Below are 12,298 nucleotides of genomic sequence, written 5' to 3' on the forward strand. Positions count from 1 at the left end.
CCGTGACCATCTATAAGGTCATCCCCCATCACCTCTCACCTGGACAGCAGCCACAGCCTCTTGACTGGTCTAGCCTTGTCCATTCTTCCCTCTCTCCAATACATGCTCCACACAACAGCCAGATAAATTATTATTAAAAAACCCCACCAGCCCAATTATGTCACTCCATACCTTCCTGCCAATCGATGGCTTCTTATTGCCCTTAGGGAGAAGTCAATAACAAGGACTAAAAGGCCCTGAGTGATCTGGCCTCTGGCCACATCACTTTGCATCACTCTCCCCTTCACTCTGGCCCAGCCTCATCTGTCCCGCTGATGAACTAAGTTCTTTCCCATTTCAGACATCGGCACGGGCGGTTCTCACTGCCTGGAATGCTCTCTCCTTGGATCTCTACCTCTTCATTTAGTGAATCGCCACGAATTATTTGAGGTCTCAGACCCATGCACTCCCAAACCATGCCAGATGCCACCTGTACTTGTCCTTTGAAGCCTTCATCTGCTTTCTAATTACCTGCTCAATTGTAAGTTCCTTGGAGGTAGGCCCCCTCCGTCTTTTTCCTTCCTGTTTTCCCCGTGCCTGGCACAGCACTTAGCACATTTCATTCGATGACACAATCCTTCATTCATTTACTCATTAACTCAGAAGTATTTGTCGATCTTCCTGTCCTCATTTACAGGTCAGTGGTGGGGAAAGACTTAGCAAAATAAGTACCCAAATAGTTACTTCATAAGAGTTCTGATCAGAGCTGCAAGTAGAAAGATAGGGCATTATGAATATACGTAAAAGGGGGCTCCAACCTTGTCTTGGAGGGACAAGGAAAAGTGAGTTTTCTATCAAGGACATAAATGGGAATGTTTTTGCCATGTCAACTTCAACCCCGCTCTGCATCCCCATACCTAGCCTTACACTGGATCAACAAATATAAACCCAGAGCGAGACAAGTTCAGTTGAAACCTTTTTTAACCCATCAGTTTCCATAACGTTATCTTCTCAAAGCTTCTGATTTCAGAAAAATAATCCAGGAATTTGCCGCTAATTCCTCTGCCTCTCCCTCCACCATTTTCCTGCCCATTTTTCTACCGTCAGACACTCTCTGCCATCTTAGGCTGGTTCTGCTTTTATTGGAACCTGTGTAGAACAAGGCTCCATTATACCAAGCTGAACATGCCCCCCTATTCATCATCCCCTAGGCTCCTGAAGTGGGTCACCTTGGGTAAGTGAGATTGTGGCGGCCCTTATGAGTTTGCAGTCTTTGATGGCCCCAGGATAATGAACAAGAGGGGCTTAGAGATGGCAAGGGAGATGGCAAGGGGTCCTAGGGGACTGGACTTAAAGCCCTCTCTCTATGTAAGTAAAAATAGCAGTTTGTAAAAATGCTTTTATTCAAGTTTATATAAAATTGAAGAAATATATACATAATGAAAGAATAAGAACATCAAGGAGGGTTTGATGGCAGGTCTGATGAAGGTTATAGGGTGGTTAACCGCCAACGAATTCTCCTCCACACCAGCCATCCTTTGACATTAGCTGTTGCTTACAACCTACTGGCATCCTTGAGATGTGATGAGCCTTTGTTGGCAGCCGAGCACTGCTGTGTCTTAGAAAGTCAGCCCACGAACAACGATGAAGTTCCTGGCTGGAATTTAGAGGTCAGAGACTTCATTTTGTGCCTTTTAATCTTTGGACACCCAGATTTCTCGTGGGCAAACCTCCACCTCCCTTATCCACAGGGTAAAAATTTCATGTGAAATCTTTGGGCAGGGGGCTGGGGGAGCCCACCCAGACCCAGACCCAGACCCATGCTCCTTACCTGAGTGGGTAAGTAATCCCCAAGACCTTTGGAGAATTCTTTACTTCCTGTCCAAAGCTGCAAGTTGGCCACAAGGGGGAAGCATCACACAGAGATAGCGCTCTGGCTGGACCTGTTCTTTGTTCTGGCTTTCCTATTGTCATCCACAAAAGGAGAGCAGGTGAGCCCCACTGCAGGGGGCTGCTGTTCAGCCGTGACCATGCCTTCCTGTGGTCTTATCATGGCCATACAGTGAATGGACACTCAATGAATAGTAATTTACATTCATGCATATGCAGGATTTAATTTATTAATGAAATTTAAGCAAATCACTGAAAAAGATAAGTGGCAAATTTGTAGATTCCGAAGAGTCATCATGTGCTGAAAACTGGGAATCAGAGGATCTGGTTCCAGGGCTGACCCCGCAGTGCACTCACTGGTTGTGTGCTTTCAGACACGTCTCTTAACCTCACGTTTCATATGGTCTCCAAAGGCTCTTTCCGTCTGTATTGCAGGGCTGATGTGAAGATGAAGCAGGAGAGCATGGGCGCAAGCCCTTAGAAAAATGGTAAAGCAGGATTGGAAATCTACTAGCACTACACTTTAGGTGAGTAAAGAAAATGCAGCTGGTTAGATCTCTATACTGATGCGATTTTTCTGAGGTGGGCAGTGCGTGTGTGTGTGTGTCTGTGTGTGTGTGAGACTCAATTTGGTGCAACTGAATCGAAATCTTAGCTCGATTTAATCATTTAGACCATCTCTTCAGACTAGGGTGCCAACTGTCCTGGTTCACCAGGATTTTCCCAGTTTTAAAACTCAAAGTCCTGTGCCTGGGAATCCCCTCTGTCCCAGGACCATGAGAACTCAGTGTCTTTGGCACGCTTGCTCAGGCTTCCAATCCCGTCTCTTCTCCAGGAAGACACTGGTGTAATGGGGAAGACGGTTCACTTGATTCAGAGCAGCGAAGAGGAGCCCGGGTCTTTGGATCCCTGTGGAATTCTCTGGATCCTGTTTTGAGGGTAGCAGGACTGGGCAGCTTCAGAGACTGTTTGGGTTCCCGCTACGGCTCTCATCTGGGGCCTTTGATCCCCAAGTCTCCATCTACTCCACTCCTGAAGCTTTGCCCTCAGGCCAGGTCCCCAGCCCTCGATGCTCCTGCAGACAGGAACCAAATGGGCCAGGACCTTGACCGTGGACTCCCAGCCTCCAGAACCGTGCGAAGTAAATGTCTGTTGATTAACGCCCCTACCCTGGCCCCGGAGCTGAGACCCTGCCCAAAGACTTTCAGTGCTGCCCTGCCGTCCACCCCAACTCTCATGGCAGCTCATCTGTTTTGTGTGTGTCGGGGGGTGATGGCCCTGCTTCCTGGGTGCTGGGCCCAGCAGGTGGGCGTGATGCTCACAGGGCAGAGGCCACCAGAGGCATTGGGGCAGGCAGCTTCACAGTCTTCCAGCCCCGGAGGCTTGGTCCAAGAGCTCAGGCCATGCCTGCCTGCAGCCTGGTGTGCAAAAGGGCCTGACTCCTGGAATGTGTTCCTTGTCTCCCCTCCACCATAGGCCTGGGCACTTCTGGTCACCTGCTTACCATGGGGAGGACTTGGGGAGCCAGAAGTGCTGCCTCAGGCTCACTCGATTATCCCCTCTACTGTAACGCCCGTCACTGCCCTTGTCATATGAGAAGTGTCAGCATCAGGTGTGGACTTTTCCCAGAAGCTTGAAACTCCTCCCACGGGGTGCCAGGGGAAGTGTGCGCTAGCCCAGATGTTTTCAGTCTTCCTCATTCATATTTGGGGTTCAGCTCCCGGGTGGGCGGAACTCTAAGATGACCCCAGGATTCCCAGCCTTTGGTGTACTCACCCCTGCTTCTAGTATTCAATAAAACACTAACCTAGGTGCTGCTGTGGAGGGATTTTGCAGATTCATTGACCTTAAGAGCGGGAGACTACCCAGGTGAGCCAGACCTACTCACATGAGCCCTTTAACCAGATCTGGAGATCGGAGACAGAGGAGTCAGAGAGATTGGAAGCATGAGACACATGGCAAGGAGCCAAGGGCAGCCTTTAGTTGCTGAGAGTCACGTCTGGGTGACAGCTAGCAAGACAACGGGACCCCAGTCCTACAGCTGCAAGGAAAGGAATTCTACTAACAACTGGAATGAACTTTGAAGCAGATTTTTCCCTAGTTGATCCACCAGGTAGAAATACAACCAGCAGACACCTTGACTTCTGCCCCGTGAGACCCTGAGCTGAGGACTGGCTAAAACATGCTGGGCTCCTGACCCATGGAAACTAAGATAATAAATTTGTATTGTTTTAAGCCACTAAGTTTGAGGTAATTTGTTACCCAGCATAGAAAACAAATACAATGCCCCTCCTTAGGGAGAGGGTTCGAAGATGGAGAAGAGAAGCATCCTTTTATCTTCCTTCCTCCTCAACCCTTTCCTCCCCTTTCTTTCCTACAGTTCTTCCAATTGGAAGGGGCAGGCTTTTCCCGCCTTAGAACAGCCAGGTCTGTGGCCTTACTGCCACGTGAGAAGGACTATCTTCTCTACTGTTCTGAGGAAATCTATGATCCAAAACTCTAGACGTGAAATGACTCCTGCTCTGGATGTTCTAGAATGAGTTGGAACTGGAGACCCCCAAAGGTTAATATGGTGGCTTACCATCCCCCAAATATTGTCCCATTATATGCTACAAAGATGCAAGCATTATATGTGCCTGCAGTAAATGCTGAAAAGCTGGTGTTGATTCTGAACAACGAGCAAAACAGTTTTTACCCTTTACCATTTTCTGAAGAGGTCTTCAGCCCTGCTCAAAGTGGCTGCTTCTCTATTTTCTCTTCCACATTAATTTATTTTACAAATGTTGTCTCAACTCCCTGATATGCTCAGTGCTATTGTGGCTTGAAATACCCGGTGGCAACACAGATTTAGTATTGGCAAACCATCTACCCATTTAAAAAAATTTGTGTCCATCACTGGGGGCACTCAGCAATGTGTCAGGGTCTATTAGAAGTCACAGGATCAAAATAGTGCTTTATACTGGGGGGTCAATTTTATTCGGAGATTAAGAGAATAAGCTAAGTGTTTTCAATATGTCATTTAAAACGTATTTGTAATATTTAAAAGAAATAGTGGTCAGTTTTGGAGGAGGATGGAGCATATGTATGAATCTTGAAGACAAAAACAGGCAATTTCAAAGCATTTGTAGACTCGTTTTAGGCTGTGACTCCAGACTCTGGGGCCATGCGACCATTCTATTCTACTATTGGCAACCCACTGGGAGATGGTTTTAGAAGACCATTGCCCATCTGTATGGAGAAAAGGAAAGGGGAGGGAGAAAGGAGGAGGAGGTGCCACCTAGGAGTTTATGGGAAGACTGAAGAATTGGTGGTGGTGAAGTTGGTCCATTGTCATCGAAGGAGCACTGAAGACCAAGGGCTGGTTAAAGTCATAGACTCAAAAGTTTGAAGCGAAAACTTTAGTTATGGGTTATTTTGTTTGTTTGTTTTCTAAGTTTATTTTATTCAAGTAGAGTTGATTTACAATGTTGTGTTAATTTCTGCTGTACAGCAAAGTGATTCAGTTATACATATATATACATTCTATGGGCTGTTTTTAGCTGTATAAATGAAACTATGCTTTTTTGGGGATACATTTTTTGGGTACATTTGGTATATTTCCAAATATTCAACCAGAGGCACATTCCCTCAGAGAGGGTCAGGATTTTTTATTTGGAAAGCACAGAGAAATAAGGAGTCAAAGTTAAGGATTTTTTTAAAAAATATTTATTTATTTATTTATTTGGCTGTGCTGGGTCTTAGTAGTGGCACGTGGGATGTTTAGTTGAGGCATGTGGGCTCTTAGTTGCAGCAAGCAGGATCTAGTTCCCTGACCAGGGATCAAACCCGGTCCCCTGATTGGGAGCACGGAGTCTTAACCACTGGACCACCAGGGAAGTCCCCAAAGTTGAGGATCTGATGGCCAAAATAGACTCTTCATGCCTGATTTGGGAAAGTCACACATTGAATTGCAAGAGCCAGGCCCTTGAGAGAAAAAATAACATATTTTCCCAAATTCCAAAAGTCTTTCTTTAAGTATTCAGTACTGGGGCTTGGAGGACTGAGCGTATATATATCTATTTTTTTCCTATAACTACAGAGCTAGGAGAATGTAGGCTATGACAAATTCAATTTCCTGCCACATAGGAAGGCAATTTCAAACTTTCTGAACTAGGAGGAGGTGTTTGGGGGGAGAGGAGAGAAGAGAGTAAGACAAAGCAAAGGACGCTGGGAAGGTGGGCACTGGACTCTCTGTGGGCAGGTTTGGGGGTGAGAAGACAGAGGAAGTTTTACCCCATATCCTGTGGGGAGGGGAGCTTGTCAAATTGCCTATACAATAAAAGGGTTAAATTAAATCTTTGAATTCTGTGAGCTCTTCCAGGTCTGCAGTTCTATGATTCTAAATCTTCTTATGCAGATTGGGTGGATATTTCAAAAATCCAGATTATCAGCTTTGCTGGAATTTTCTGAGTTTCTTCTGATTGTGAAATATCTGTCATATTGGGGTTATGGGGATTACAGAGAGGTATGAGGTAGGGATCACAATTCCTCTGCTCCCAGCTCCCTTTTCTATCATGAACTGAGGTGTGGGTTGTCAGCCCCACGGACCTTTATGGGGACTCTTAATCTCATGAGCCTTCAGATTTTCTTCTTTGCACTTAGAGAGTAATTCCAGGAAGCAAAACAGTGACCAGTGGGAAATAAAAATCCCAGTGAGGAGACCCATAGGAACTGTTGATCACCTCTTCATCTTATGCTTCATTTTTTTTTTTTTTAAAGAGCTGAGATACAGTTTATATACCATACACATTCATCCATTTAAAGTGTACAACTCCATGGTGTGTTAGTTTCTGCTTTATAACAAAGTGAAAGCAATTATACGCCAATAAAGATGTTAAAAAAAAAAAGTGTACAACTCAGTGGTTGTTAGTATGTTTACAGATACGTGCAGCCATCACCACAGTTAATTTTAGAACATTTTCACTCACTGGGAGATGGTTTTAGAAGACCATTGCCCTTCCTCACCAGAATCTTCTTCTCTCAGCCGTGGCAACCACTGATCCGCTTTCTGACTCTACAGATTTCCGTTCTGGATATTTCATACTTATGAAATCATATAATATGTGGTCTTTTGTGACTAGCTTCTTTCACTTATGACGTCTTCAAGATTCATCCATGTTGTAACATATGTCAGAACTTTATTCCTTTTGATGACCAAATAATGCATTGTATTTTTTAATTGAAGTACAGTTGATTTACAATATTGTGTTAGTTGCAGGTGTACAACAAAGTGATTCAGTTATACATATATATATATATATATTTTTTCCGATTCTTTTCCATTATAGGTTATTACAAGATATTGAATACCATTCCCTATGCTATACAGTAAATCCTTGTTGTTTATTTTATATATAGTGGTGCATAATCCCTTGTATTGATATGCCATATCTTATTTATCCATTTGTCAGATGATGGACATTTGGATTGTTTCCACCTATACTTCATTTTGTGTGTCCTGCAGCGTCTGTGGTTCTACTACTAGGCACCTAACAATGAGACCTATTTTCCTTTCCTAAAAACGTAAGTGGACTAGGAAAACCTGATGTGTCTGGGATTCAGACAAATCAAGTTCCATACGTGTCAAGTGGTGCATCAAAATGGTGCTCAGGAAAGAACTTCAGAGATGTCAGGGTCTCATATTCCCTCAGAGGTGATCAGCCACAGGAGACTTGACTTGCATCTACCCAACTTACTAAAAACCCCAGCCCAAACCAGCAAACCACCTGATAAGTCAGGAGTTATTTTATAAATTTACAATGCCTCCAAACAGACCTGGAATCAGGAGTTGGCTGGTTGATACATGATCTCCCTGTAGGAAAGTCTACATGAGAAGTCAGATTACTACCAGAAGGTTGCCTTGTGAGTACCGCTGCAGGTACAGGGGACTGGCTCTAAGGAATTGACATGTAAGCCATAATAGCTGGACAACTTTGATAAGTGTCTGATAGGCATTCTTCCGGTCAGGGCGTGGTTTCTCAACAGTGCTGGATAAATACTGACCAACTTTTGTTGTTTTCACCATCTTCTTCTCATTCCAAGCTGAACACTAGCTTTCTATGTATATTGAGATTTTATAATGTAATTATTTAAAACAGTAATATCCAAACTTTTTTTATTGTGCACCCCTATGATTAAAACTTTTTGAGTGCAAACTCTATATATGTTTATTTATTTATAAAGTATATACATGTACTACTATCAATTTGTGTATTAAAATGGAGATTTATTTATTTCTCTAAATTAAATTGAATCTAAATTGAAATAGTAATTTTTTTTTCTATACCCCAAATTGTCTTGTCTTCTCCACTTAAAGAATACTGTTTTAGAATTTTTTGTTTTTGCATTAAATCCATCCCAGACTTAAAGTTACACTTTAATCATCTGATTTTTTACTTGGGTTGACTCTCATTTGTACTGACCTTACAAATCTATCTTTTAAAGTAGGTTATTTAGATGAGATCAGAAAGGCTGCTTTATCTGTTTTATATTGATTCCATTAATTTCCATTTTAGGTAAGGTGACATTTTCTATTCATTTCCCAAAATTCCAGGGGGCAGCCTACTGCAGCCTTCTAATCACAGACTAAAATCTTACAGAGGAGCTAATGTTCTGCACTTAGGCTTCTCTGAGAAGAGAAATGGTGGAGATGAGTGTCTGGGGGTGTCACTCCTAGCAGGAATGTGGGTTGATGGCACCAAGATGGTGAAATTGGGGTTAGTAATAGAACTTGGGAATCGGCAAGAATCATTGAGCGGCAAAGCTCTTAGAAGCAGGCACTGCGCTCTGCCTGCCTAACTATGCCCCCTAATGTAGTGATTGAACTGTAGAGATGTCAGAGGAACTAAAGTGAAGCTGGAGCCCCAGAGCAGAGAACATGATAGTTCCAGAAAATTCTTTGGTCATAATTGAGAGACACCAGTAAATTAGGATTTGGGTACCCTGGAGAGAACACTTGGGGTTCCAAATAAAGGATTTGCTGGGTTCCAGATGAAAAGGAATCTGCTTCCTGAGAGACAGGGTTGCTAAAAGATAGAATTCTGTCCTTGGACTATGTCAGTGGTTCTTTACATTGGTTGCAAATTGGAATCACCTGAGGAGCTGTTAAAATGACTGATGCCTGGGCTTCCCTGGTGGCACAGTGGTTGAGAGTCTGCCTGCCAATGCAGGGTACACGGGTTCGAGCCCTGGTCTGGGAAGATCCCACATGCCACAGAGCAACTAGGCCCGTGAGCCACAATTGCTGAGCCTGCGAGTCTGGAGCCTGTGCTCCGCAAAAGAGAGGCACCGCGATGAAGAGTGGCCCCCGCTTGCCACAACTAGAGAAAGCCCTCGCACAGAAACAAAGACCCAACACAGCCAAAAATAAATAATAAATAAATTAAAGAAAAAAAATTACTGATGCCTGAGTCTCTCCAGCCCCGCCCCCCCCACCCCGGTCCAGAGATTCTGACTTCATTTGTCTGGGCTGAGGCTTGGCCACTGGAATTTTTTTTATAAAACTTCAGCTGATTCTAATGTGCAGCCAAGGTTGGGAACCATTGGACTAGAGGGAAGAAGAATGGAGTGACCTCAGGAGATACAGGAGGAAGCTTGGAGGGAAGAGAACAGCCTAAGTCATCCTAGAGGGGTGAACCACAGAGCCTCCTGTGACCTCATTCCCCAGGCCCCCATCGACACTGTGAAGAGGGTATTCGGAAAGAGAAGGCAATGGGGGAAAGGCTGGGATTTCTATGGCACCTCAGGAAGGTGGCCATGGAACCTTCTGTTTGGGGGCTACCGTCAGTCTTGGTTATAACAGTAGCTGTGACCCAGTAACTCCTTTGTGACGACAGTGCAGGACACAGAGAAAGTGCTCCATAAGTGGCATCTGTTATTGGATCCTTCTCCTTCCCAGTTCTTTCTGGGCCTCTCTGAACGGGTGTTCTCTGGCCTAACATCTTATTTCCCTTCAATTCCACCATTTTCCAGGCATGGGAAGGAAGGCAAGAGAGTGGCTTCCTCTGACCTAGAAATACCTGGGGGAATCTGGTACACGGTCTTCGGCAGGCATGAGAGTGAATATTCTGCAGCAGCAGTTCCCAAAATGAATTCCTTAGATGCTGCTTTCTGAAGATGTTCTCCTCTGTGTCCATGCAAGCTTGGGAAACGCAGCGAGCTTCAGTGCCCTCATTGAGATTCACACTGCCCCTCAGGAGAGAAAACGCTCTGAGATCTTCCGCAGAAAGAGACCTGTTTGTTTTTCTTTAACTCTCGTGTCCCAACTCATCTGGCCGTGGAATTGTTTTTTTCTGCTCAGCACATTAACATCTTGCCTCTTTCTCATGACACACTTTTGGGAAACTGCCCCAGAAACTACAATCGGTGGCTTCATTCACAAAGGACAAAGAAGGCAGCTGCATCCTGTACACACGAAATGGGGCAAGAACCCCAGTTGGGCCCTGGCCTCTCACTGAAACTGTGCCCTTTTCCACCCCCTCTACCACCCTCTTCCTGTTGCCATGGCAATGCCCCTGGAGAGTTAGGACCAGGCTCTCTATTTCTTTCCTACACCCCTCCTCCCCACCCGCCTTTGTGTCTAGAAGAGCGCTGAACACGCAGTAGGTGATGTTTTGAAACATTGATTGATGGAGAGTTGGGGGGGGGTTCATTTGGACCATCTGCAGGTGGGCTGGGGAGGAGGAGACGGCATCCCATGGTTTGCATCTATATATCTGGTAGAAGAGCCAGCCAAGAGGGTGGGAGAGTGCAGGTCTGGGAACTCACATAGCCTTGGCATTGCCTGTTTTTTTGTTTTGTTTTGTTTTGTTTGTTTAATGCTGGATCACAAATATTTCACAAATTAGGGATGGCGAAGGGCACATCCAAAAAAGAAAATATTTTGATTTCTTGGTATGTTTGGTTCAGGGGTGAATTTTTCTTTCAGTAAAATTTCTGATCATGTTGCTTGCTAGGATGTTGTTTTTGTAATAAATAATTTTCTTTTAAGTCTGAGAAGAAAAGGATGTCCTACTTTCTCCTCTGTCTCTAACTGGTGACCGTATTTTCAAAGACCCAAACCAGGACACAGCCTGATTAATACACAGCCTCACAGAATATTTGAAATAGGGGGTCTGACAGGACCGAGTATTTGTGTGTGTGTGTGTGTGTGTGTGTTTAGATTTATTTTTTATTGAGGTAACATTGGTTTATAACATTATATGAGTTTCATGTGTACAGCATTATATTTCTACTTCTGTATGCCCTACGGCGTGCTCACCACCAAAAATTTAGTCTCCATCTGTCACCATATAGTGATTCCCTTTACCCAGTTGGCCCTCCACCCCATGCCCCACCAGAGGGTACTCTGGCAGCCCCTACTATGATCTGGGATAGATATTCGAAATGGAGGTGCCATTCACTCTGAGAAAATCGGGCGTCCTAGCTGCCGTGCTTGGATGCCTTATGAGTAGCATCATTTCTAAACTATAGAGTCAGTGAGGCCAATTTTGGTATCCATTGATGAAACCTGGGTACTATCCACATATTTTCTAAATTGATGTCCATGTTTAAAAATTTTGTCTATTGCTGCAAAGAGAAGCCTTCCCAGAGAGGGGAAAAAAACCCCAGAAATTCTATTCAGTGTCTAAGTACATGAAAGACCCAGTTATCTCCAGTTTGCTCTGCTGCCGCAGCCTGACTTTGGGCACTCTATGAATGAAAGGTTTGTGGGCATCTGCCTGATGCAAACCAAGTGCCTGGGAAAGCCTCACACTACTGTTTCTGTCTCCCAGCCGGCTGAGAAGGCTTCCCAGGGTCTGCAAGTACCAGTTCTTCAGGCGTGAGCGCTGGCGGAGGATTATAATTTAAATCAGCTGGTTCTTACTTTCTTAAGTGTGAAAAAAGGCCTGTGGTTAGGAGTGCATGCATGTGTGCGTGTGATGGGCTAGCATTTGTGGAGAATCTGCTGTGGGCTGAGAACTGTACCTATGAGATATATAAACTGATGTCTGCTTATTGATATCTGTATCTAATAGATAGATATCAATTTATATATCTCTATCTATTGATATGTACATATTTACAGATAAATATAAATATATACCATTTTATATATGTCAGATATATAGCTATATATATTTATTTCAGATATGTATCTGAATATACAGCAATATATATCGAATATGTATCAATATATCTATATCTATCATTTAATTTTATTTTTATAACTTTGTTTTAGTACTAATAAGGAGAAAAGGAAATGGAAGCTGAAAGTGGGTAAATACATAATATGAACCACATAGGTCAGCCTGTAAATTTCAGCTTATTCGTATTCAGCTCTGACTCCTTTAAAGAGACACTTGGGGCTTCCCTGGTGGCGCAGTGGTTAAGAATCCGCCTGCCAATGAAG

The sequence above is a fragment of the Eubalaena glacialis genome, chromosome 5, assembly GCF_028564815.1.
Source record: "Eubalaena glacialis isolate mEubGla1 chromosome 5, mEubGla1.1.hap2.+ XY, whole genome shotgun sequence".
In the NCBI taxonomy this organism is placed as follows: Eukaryota; Metazoa; Chordata; class Mammalia; order Artiodactyla; family Balaenidae; genus Eubalaena; species Eubalaena glacialis.